General features: G+C 44.9%; 1 pseudogene; it reads right to left on the bottom strand.

Annotated features, from left to right (window-relative positions):
- Window positions 1-7352: 7352 nt before the first annotated feature.
- On the bottom strand, window positions 7353-8098 carry LOC110551931 (small ribosomal subunit protein uS5-like; annotated as a pseudogene).
- Between the last annotated feature and the right edge of the window lie 2904 nt (window positions 8099-11002).

The raw sequence follows: 11002 nt of genomic DNA, 5'->3' as shown, positions 1-11002 counted from the left end.
AAAAAGATACCCAATTAAGAAGCAATTTAAGAGCAGAACTTCTATTTTGGCTCGCAGTTTGAAGTGACACAGGGCACTACGAGGAAGAAGGCACGGCAGCAGGCAGCTTCATGTGGCAGGAGTGTGTGGCTTGGAATCTAAACCTCCTCACATCTTGGTGGAACAAAAGACAGAGCACTGACAGGAAGCTGGGCTGGCCTCTAAAATCTGAAGGCCAGCTTCCAGCAACTCACTTCGTCCCAAGAGGCTCTGTCTCCAGAAGGCTCTACAACTTCCAAGACAGCGCCACCTAACTGGGACCCAGCTATGCAAACACATGAACCTACAGGGGACACTGCACACCCACATACCAGCACATTGGTTAGCTAAAGAAGTAGAATGTGTCAGATGGCCAAAGTGATTAAATGCTGCCCTGTCTGTTTTGGAGTTAAAGGTAGGCCTGTGGCATGGTGTGAGCAATGAGGGGCACGCAGAAATCATGAAGCAAGTTCTAGGGTTTCTTTGCACTGGACCAGAATGCAAACCCTTTCAGGAGATGGGGCCGATTCCTGTGACCACAGTGTAACCTGCATAAGGCTCAAAACCACAACAATATTGAAATACTGAGAAGACCGGATTTTGTTCTTCTGGTGCCACTGTGAATTTGTTCTACAAGTCGTATCAGCAGACATAATGTATCAGAATGAAAAATGCTATTTGGTTATGCCATGGTGAGCTGGTTTTCTTTCTTTTATGTGTGGACAAATAAATATCTGTCTATAAAAATTACTTAAGGAAATAGAAATGATCATTTTTTTTGGTAAAACAAAATGCAGGTACTCCTCACCGTGCAGATAGGATTTTGTCAACAGAAGATGTATTTGCCACACCCAACCTGCCAAACATCATAACCCTCAGCACAGAATGCTGTGGAGTGTCAGGGACAAAGTTCCCTGAGGATGACATGCTGGGAGCTGCATCCTGCTGTGCTTGTCCAACATCTCAAATGACTGACACCATGCATCTCTGGTTTGGAAAAATATGAGAACTGGAAGCATAGGTCTTAGCGAATCACCCCTATCTCTCTGTCTTTGCTTTTTCAATACTGGGGGTTGAATCTAGGGGCTCATGCAGACTTAGAAAGTGCTCTACCACTGAACTATATCTCTGGACCTCCGAACCATATCTAACAAGAAGTTCCTGGGCAGGTGTGGTGAAGCCAATGGCTGACCTACATCTGAAGGCCCAGATTCTGCCTTTTTTTGCCTATCAGGTCTGTCCTTGGCTGAGTCCTCACTGACATAAAGGGTGTGCGTTTGTAGGTATCACAGCTAGATACTACTACAAAAATAGAGGACCAGGATAGAGACTGTTTCTTCTTACCTAACATAATATTGGTCTGTGGGTGATGATACAGACCTCTAGCCCTGGCATGCAGGGGGATCACTACAAGTTTGAGGCCACCTTGGGATACACAGTGATGACTGGACTGGCCAGGGCTACATAGTGAGAGCCTATGTAAACAAAGAAATACATAATTTTTAGGACTTCTTGCCATCTCCAGATTTCTCCAAAAGCATCAGTCAGTCTGAACTGAACCACATGCACCCCTAAACCAGTCACTGTCAAGGGGAACAAGACGAAGATGACTGTTGAGGCTACTGAAGGCCACCCCTGAGTCATGAAGAAGATGAGAGATGAATCCTCAGGTATAGCTCTGAAAATTAAAGAGAGGTGAGCAGCCCACCACAGGCTCTGCACAAATCTGCAGGATTTGCCTTTTGACATGAAAGGACATTCCCCTTAACCAGGAAGTGTGTGCTCAGGAGCAGAGCACAGAACAAACAGTTGCTTTTTCTCGGTTGAGCTGACTCCATGTTCTAGAACACAAGTGTCCTCTGTTCTCCAACTTTATCTCTCAGCATGTTAAACGGTACTAGGTTGCTCCCCTAAAGGATCTCCTTGGCCCTTAAGTGGTGCTCAGGACTTTCCTTTACCCTTGTTCCCTCTCTTGTCTGTCTCTATGACCTGCCAACATCACAAAAGTTGACTAAAGTAGTTCCTCTTGTGTGCTGATTTTCTTCTTTCCAAGGGGGTCACTGGGCTCCCCAGATACATCTCTTGTTGCATAGGAATGATGGTACATCTCCACAGTCTACTAGGCTGGGTTTACAATCACCTCTGGTGTATCTGTGAAGACGTTTCTAGAGAAGCTTAACTGAGGAAAGACGGTCTTTCCTGCATGTGGGTGGCATCACCCCATAGGTCCAGGTCCTGGACAGAATAAAAAGGAGAAAGCTAGATGAGAACCCACATTCACCTCTGCGTGCCTCCCAACTTAGGATGCCGTGTAACCATCTACCTCATCTTCCTTCTGTCATGCCTGTCTCACTGCGATGGACACTACCCTCAAAGCACGAGCCAGAACAAACCCTCCCTTTCTTACGTTGTTTTTGTTGAGTATTTTGTCATAGCGAGGAGAAAAGTAAGCAATACAAATAGGACAGGAAGATGAAGGTGTCGATTCACTGAGAAGCTGGGATCTTACAGCCTTGTGGGGTCTGGATTTTCATGCAATGAATGTGAGTCTAGAAAAAAAAAAAACAACAAAACTCTCCAATCCCTGGGACTCAGGTGGTAAAAGGAGAGAACATACTCTAAACGACACACATGCGGGCACACGCGCACACACACACACACACACACACACACACACACACATACACACACACAGTGAATTAACAACTCCAATAATAATTTTAAAATGCTGCTTAGCCAGGGGTAGAGGTGGAGTGGACGCTGCCATGCAGCACTGTTGTAGCATTGGATCATCTGCCCAGATCTTTCCTCCGCCAAATGCTCCTGGCATTGGCCTCTTCAGTCCAGACCAATACCGCTAACTCAGCTAATGAGCACCAACGGCGGGGAGAATGCTCATCAATCATCTCGTCCATGATGATGTATCAGAGCTCATCACACTATCTGAGAGGTTTGAAAGAATGGATGATTCTTATGGAACGTGAGGCACGTGCGGTTATTCCAGGATTACCCTCGAAGGGAGACTTAGTTTCATTGACTATCACTGAAACAGATGAAGACACAGTGACCCCAGGTGTGTGTTATCACACCATCTGTTGGGAGGTAGACCCTCCTCATGGTGAAGGGAAAAGCTCAGAGACCTGCTGACCTGAGCATGAACCATGATATAGCTGAGTCAGCTTAAGCTGGCTTCCTGGCTTGCCTCACCTCAATTTTGTCTTCTGTAAATTAATAATGTTATTATAAACAAAGGCCAAGGCCATTGCTTTCTTCTGCCCCCCTCTTGTGAAGCTGCTCAGGGGACAGAAATCCACCATTAACACTGTTCTGCTTATAGGCTAGTGTAAAGGCCTCTTCATGTTGCCTTGCATTATTTGAAGCTCTGGAAAGATTGCTAGCTCTTTGCATGAAAACAAGACCTTCTGTATTTAAAAAAAAAAATCACGTATTATGTGTCAACATGTTGGAAGTGATGGAATGAGGTTCGAGTGACAGCTTTGTGTGCAGATGTGTACAGATGGAGCTCAGAAGACAACCTCAGATATCAATCCTCAGGTGCTTCCTCCTTGTTGTTGAGAGTCTCTTACCAGGCTAGAGTTTGCTAATCGGCTGGGCTGACTGGCCAGTAAGTTCCAGGGATTCACCCATCTTTGCATCCCCAGCACTGGGACTTCAGACATGAAACACTACTCCTGGATTTGTTAATGTCAGTTCTGGGGCTCAAACTCGGGCCCCCATGCTCTCACAGCAAGTGCCTTACCAACTGAGCCATCTCCTCAGCCCTCAAACGATACCTTAACGGTATGCTAAGAAAACTCCAGAATGCTCGCACCTTCCCCCGCCTTAGAGTGCAAGAATTGTTATTAATAATTCACTGTGTGCCATGTTAACTAAACAGCAAGAGTCAGCTGTCCACAATCCTTTGGGGAGCAGGGCAGATATAAATGAAGCAACCAGTGAAAACAGATCCGGGAGGCTTTCACCATGGCAACATGGTTTTCGGTAGAAAACTCATATCTACTAGTTCAAGTCTTCAAAGCTTGTCCTTATTGCGTGAAGGACATGACTGTGTGAGTCTACATCGCCTGGGCCTCCTAAAAGAAAAGAATCTTTACAGGCTTCTCTTTAACATTCAGATGAGGCACCCGTTAATGTCCTTTCATTAGAGACCGGGAGCCTTTTAATGTGATTTGATTTCCTGTTTGAGTTTGATGGGGTCACAGTGAAGAAGATCAGAGACATTAGAGCTATACGAACACCTTATGCACGTAGGTCTTTGAGTTTCACTGTGCAGAGTGAGCGCCCCTGTTACAGCCCATTTTGCATGCAGAAGAAGAGGTCCCTATCCAAGCTATCGGAGTGTTTTCCTTCCGGCTTAATGAACTTCCTGTTGATAAACACCATAACCAAAAGCAACTTGTGGAGGAAAGCGTTTATTTCATCTCATGGGCTATAGTCAGAGGAGGAACTCACGAGAGGGATGTGGAGGCAGGAACTGAAACAGAGGCCACGGAGGAACACTGCTTGGCTTGCTCCTTCACCGCTGTTCAGCCTATCTTGTTATACGATCCAGGACCACCTGTTCCCGGGTGGCCGCACCTACCCTGGGCCTCCCATATCAATCATTAATCAAAGAAACACTCCACAGACTTGCCTACAGTCCAATCTTAAGGAGGCATTTTCTCATTTGAGGTTCCTCCTTTCCAGGGGACCCAAGCTAGTGTCAAGTTGACAACAAACAAACAAACAACAACAACAACAAAAAACAAAACTAACCAGCACACCTTCTTAATCTCCAATAGCTTATCGAATATACCATATTGTTCCCCATTTTAATGTAATTAGATAGCCTCATGCAAGCTACAAATACAAGTGTTATTAGACTCTCATGAGATAATTGTAAATCAAAGCAACATGAATAACTCAGTAGTAAATATAAAATGAAAGGGTTCATGCATTACGAAAAAAAATGGCGCCTATTGAATCTGGTGTGAACATAGTTTCCAAACCTATATTTTTTGGTTCATGCTTTTTTTCTCATGCTTTCCAAGGTTCATTTTCAAAGGCTGTTTTAAACATCGCGTACCAGAACTAGGGGCTTGCTTGCACTGCGACGTGACTGTCGTGCTTTCTTTGTCCTGGAGAAAGCCTCGGTGGCGGGGTAATTTCTTTCCATAACTAATACTGAGCAGGGACTGGAAGGACTGGGGTAATGACTCCGGAGAGAAGCAAGTGACAGCACAAAATGGAGTGGCCTAGCAGTTGCTCAGGTTACGAGGAGGCCAGGTCTCTACAAATGGAATTAGCAGAGGAAATCATGTCTGAACGGACCTGGGGAATCTTTGGATTCGAAGCCAGTCCATCCTTCAGCTTCCAGTGAAAGCTATGCACAAAACAGAGGGGGAGCAAAGAGGCTGTATTTTCATGCCTGCCTCTAATTATCTGAACATAATGGAAGCAGAAAAGCGACCTGTAGCTACGTCTTTAAATGTTACAACATGGGAACCCTGCCTAAGTCTAGGCCATTTCCTTCGCATTCGTTCATGTCCTTAATGTGGCATTATCACTGATCTCAAGAGACTTTCTAGCCAGACTACCTATGAGGTAGGTAGAGGATGAAGTATCTTAGGTAGTGCAAAGTGGCTTTGGAGCCATGGGTCTGAACTCACAGCTTTGGGCACCCTTTGCCAGCTACTTGCTATCTCTAAGTTTCAGTAATGTGCTCCCATCTGAAAAAAAACAGCAATCAAGACCTTAACCAATGCAGGGAGTTGGGGTGTTTAAGGAAAGCATCCTTGCGTAAGGACTGTCTGTTGATGTTATGACGGCATTAGTTACTTCTCTTATTGCTGTGATAAAATTCCCTGACAGGCGCAGCTTAAGGGGCTCAAGGTTCCATCGGTGGGAAAGTCCTGGTGGCCAGTGATCACACTGTATCCACAATCAGAGGGTAGAGAGTGGTGAATGCTGGTGCCCACAAAGCTTGAGCAGGACAGGGCACAAGCCCAGGGAATGGCACCGCCCATTAGGGAGAGTCTTCCCGCTTCAATTAACCTGACCAGGGAAAGCTCTCACAGGCGCAGCCATGGGCTACCCTAAACAATATCTCTTTGTGCCTGGGGGCTTGTCTCCTGGGTGATCCTGGGTCCTGTCAAATTGATAATCAACACCAACCATCACCAATAGCTGCTCAGTGATGCAGGCACCGTGCATTCTGTTATTTATGTCATCCTCAAAATGGTCCGGAGGCATTTGGGGGTGTAAGTGTCCTTACTTCAGGACTTATCCCACCACATCTGTATTTTGTCACCACCAATACAGCTTTGCTGCTCCCCCTACAGTGCCTGGGAAAATGTTATGGTGACCCAGTTCTCTTCAAGAGCCATCGAGAAGACTGGACTGAAACCGCCATGCCCTTGAGAGGGAAGACATGCTTTCACTTTATCAACTCTATCACAGACTGGGATAGGCCATTTTTCTTAATTCCTCCTTCAGGGCACTGGTCATCTTACGCTATAAAAGGACTTAGTTGAAATTTCTGCAGTGATGTGTAGGAAATACAAATCAGAGAGAAACAAACTAACGCTGTGTTCATCCTGAGCCAGATTTCAGGTGCCTCGCCAGCCTCACAGAAGAGTTCCAAAGTCCTCTAGATCTCAGAGCTGGGGCTTTAGTAGGCCCAGGACCAGAGAAAGAGCATTTTCCAGAATTCCCTGTTCAGATCTGATGCTGAGAACTTCTTCCTTCACTCCAAGGTGATTGTTATGAGGATAAACCACTTCCACCCAGAGGGGCATTCGATGGCACAGTGAAATGATGGCCCTTACTCTCAGTGGATGGGGAGACTCTCAGCTCACGACTAACACAGGCTCTTTCTGGTGCCTCCTCCTTCCCATCCCCAGTTTCCAGGTCGTCTGAGACAGCACAGATAGCTGCTGGATCACTGGGGTGTCAAGAGGAAACAACTGGGTGATGGAAGTCAGGTCTGGGCCCTAAGATGGATTTCAAGATCTACCAGTGTCTGTAGGAGGCAAACAGGGATGGCTAAAGGGGCTCAAGAGAGGAGAGAGAGAAAAGAGAAGGGAAGTTAAAGCAATGTTTCTTTTCACCCCTTCCCTCTTTCATATATGTATACACACATATGTTTGTGAATACATGTTTGTATGCATATTTAATATTGTAGTAAATTGAATATAGGCAATCAAATATGCATTCAGTTGACTATAGTTAAGTACATATATCTGTATATATGTACATATATAACTATTATGCATATACATGTGTATTCTTTTTTTTCAGATTTAATTCACTTTATTTTTCTTGTATGAAAACCCTTATGTGGTGGCCACAGCTGGAGCCTGGGTCCTCTGAGCAGAGAGTCTGGTGTGGGTTTTCACAAGATGATCAGTGAATTCCTGATAAGGAGACTTGGTGAGCACAGTCTCTTTCCAGAGGTCAGGGGTCAGGTAGCTGTAGGTCTTAGAGATGGCATCAAAGGTGGCCTTGGCAAAGTTGCCCAGGATGGCAGTGCAACCTCTGGCTGATGTGTAGCAGTCATCAATACCAGCCATCCTCAGTAGCTTCTTGGGCACAGGAGCAGAGACGATGCCAGTGCCTCTGGGGGCAGGGATGAGACGCACCAAAACAGAGCCACAGCGGCCTGTCACCTTGCATGGAACAGTGTGGGGTTTGCCAATCTTGTTGCCCCAATAGCCTCTTCACACAGGGACGATGGAAAGCTTGGCCAAGAGGATGGCTCCTCGGATGGCAGTGGCTACCTCCTTGGAACACTTAACACCAAGACCAACGTGACCATTGTAGTCTCCAATAGTGACAAAAGCCTTGAACCTGGTCCCCTGGCCAGCCCATGTCTGCTTCTACACTGGCATGATTTTTAGTACCTCATCCTTTAGGGATGCACCCAGGAAAAAGTCAGTAATCTCAGATTCCTTCATGGGCAGGGAGAACAGGTAGATCTCCTCCAAGGACTTTATCTTCATGTCCTTAACCAGGCGGCCCAGCTTGGTGACAGGGATCCACTCCTTGTCTTCGGCTTTACCTCCACGAGCCCCACAGCCTCGGCCACTACCTCAGGGCCCCTAAGACCCCGCAGAAGCCTCCTAATCCTGGGCCGTGTCATTGTCATTTGGTGTTTTCCCGAAGAAGAAGAAGCTACATGTGTGTTCTTAAGTACTCTTTAAGTCTTTGGATTTATTCCATTGGCCAAAATCTTTTGTTGTTGTTTATTTTTAACACTATTTCCTTTCTTCTTTTCCCCCTTCTCCCATCTGTCTTTCATTTTCCCATCTATCTTTCAAACAAACTCACTAAATGAGATCTGGTGTTCTGTTACTTGTTTCCCTCCGACTTGTTTTTCTGTTAACCATTTTAATAAAGTGGTTGGGATATATATATAATATTTATTTGTTTTTTGAGGCCTTCTAATCATTTTATACAACAGTCGGTGACTTTCTACAGCAAGAGACATCCCCGCTCTTGTGAGTCAATGCTGGAAGGTGACTGCCAACGATACTGCCTGAGTATGGAATGCTGAGCAGCCTTCTCTGCACCCATCCAACCCTAAAGAGGAAGTTCAAGAGGGCTGTTTGTACTATGTTGAAGCAGCTGGCCAGGACCAAGGGCGAGGGCAGAAAACCAGGAGAACAACGGCTGCCTCTGTGGGATGGATTCCTCCAGGGTTAACACAGCTTCAATTTAATAGGGTGCGTTTTATTGCAAAGTCAAGCACCACTGGAAAGGACCATTTGGCAATGAGGGATGGAAAGGTAAAGTGCTTGGAACAAATATGTGGCTCATTTCCAAGGCAGACTGGGGAATCAGCCCCACCAACAAACTGGCAACTGGGAGAAGGCTGAGAATTTTGCTGTTGGAGTTAGGAACATTCAAGTTCATATCCCAGGATGCATCTGCTCCCTGAGGTCTCCCTGGCAAGGTCAAGGGGAGATTTCTGACTTTCAGTCAGTGTTCTAAAAGAGACAGAACGAAGACGAAAAAGAGCACAGTGCTTCCTACAGACACAATCAATTCCGTTCCCAGCTCCGTGTGGAGTAATGAGACAGTATGTTTTACCCACAAAGACTATTTGTGTGTGTGTTTGGGGGGGGTGTCCCTAAGTGTACTCCAGGACTGGGGTTAGTTCTGGTTCCAAAGTTGAAGAATCGAAGGCAACAGGTCTTTGTAGTTCTTCCACTTAGTGTGTGGCAAGGGAACTCCGGCTCCTGACAGCCAGCAGTGAACACAAGCTTGCCTTGATTGTATTTGTCCGTCCAGTCAACAATGGAGGCTGAAATGTTAGAAATCTGGGGCTGAAATGTTTCCTTATTTTTTTCAGGTGAAGGAGAATTTTGGTGTTTAACTTGCACCTAATGTTAAATGGATGCTAATTATATAAGTCAATAATTAGCTAATCATTTACATGTATTATCTGATTAATTCCCCAAAGCCCAGCCATTCAAAGTAACTCACTTGAAGTATTATGAAAGACTATTTTGAAAAAGGGATATTGAGAAACCACAATGTATACCTTAGAATATCAATCTAGACTGATCAATGTTGAGACATTCTATTAAAACTGCTAAATTAAAAAGAAAGAAAGAAAGAAAGAAAGAAAGAAAGAAAGAAAGAAAGAAAGATTCCTTTATACACATAGTCAAAGAATATGAAATTTGTAAAGGAGATGCAATTTATTAAATTTGGGTATTACACCATTATAAGACTTTCAGAAAAAATAATGTTTTTTTCAAAGAAAAGAAAATGTGAGGTATTGATTTTATATCCAGTTAAACTAACTTTCAAACAGAACTGGAACCAAACAGTGTGAAGTGGACGTTTTGGTTTCTTTAAAAACTCAGTGATGTTATGTAAATATGTTTTTGTTGTAAGCCCAAGTGTGGGGTGTGGGAATGCTTTCAGTTTACACACAGCTGATAACAGCCTCGTGAGAGGGCGTGTGTGATCTTTGTCAGCTGGAAGCTGCCTCATGCAGGGGAGGGGGAAACGGTTTTTGCCAGCTGGAAGCTATCCTTGTGTGGACTCTGAGAGGGCCTAAGTAGTAGCCCAGAGGAGGGAGGGGGGTTGCTTCAAGATGCTCCTAGAGAGAAACTTAGAACTCTACCAGGAAACTGGAGAACTCTACCAGGAGGCTGCTGCTGGTTGGTGCTGTTTGCTGTTTGGCTGGACTGCTGGAATCCTGATCACAAGGAATGGAATCGCCCCAAGGAACTAAGTCTAAAGAGGTCTACATTCCCTGTCCCTTCTAACCTTCTTTTTCTCCTACCTAGGGTCGGGGGTTTGAAGGGAGGTAGAGGTGTATAGGAACCACAAATAAGCAGATTTTTAAAAAAATTGAACCTATGGGCTCAGCTGTTAAAGGGTAGGCTTACAACCATAAATATAAAAAAATCAAATCTACACTAATAAGTGGGAGGTCAGGGTAAGGGTGAGGAGAGGAGGCTGAACAAGAAGTGTATTTGAAAATACCATAAGAGAAGCCATTTTGTCGATAGGTTAATTAAGAAAAAAAAATCTCAATTAAGCTGGTTAAGAGTACATGCTGCTTTTGCAGAGAACTGGAATTTAGTTCCCAGCAGTGACTCGGGACAGGGACAGCTCACAGCTGCCTGTAATCTCAGCTCCAGGGACTCTAACACCTTCTTCTGGCTCTCTCTGCACCCGTGCTCCTCTGCACAACCAGCCCACCATCCCACCTCCCACAGACTCACACACATACATAACTAAAAACGAAGCAGATCTTTATGAACCTAATTTAAAAGAGAGAGAAGGTAATCGCAACAGCCAAGAGTGAATGAGATTCGAGAGGAAGAGAAGATAATGTGCAATGGACATGGGCTCTGCCGATGCAAGCACCAGACGACTCCTAAAACAAGAGTGAGCCTGGGAATATTTATAAAAAAAAAAAAAGATATTTTCAGTGAGTGAAAAATGTTTTCAGTAATTTTAGAAA

Source organism: Meriones unguiculatus, chromosome 19, assembly GCF_030254825.1.
Source record: "Meriones unguiculatus strain TT.TT164.6M chromosome 19, Bangor_MerUng_6.1, whole genome shotgun sequence".
In the NCBI taxonomy this organism is placed as follows: Eukaryota; Metazoa; Chordata; class Mammalia; order Rodentia; family Muridae; genus Meriones; species Meriones unguiculatus.
The sequence above is the reverse complement of the archived record's forward strand: the minus strand, read 5'-3'. Positions and strand labels throughout refer to the sequence as shown.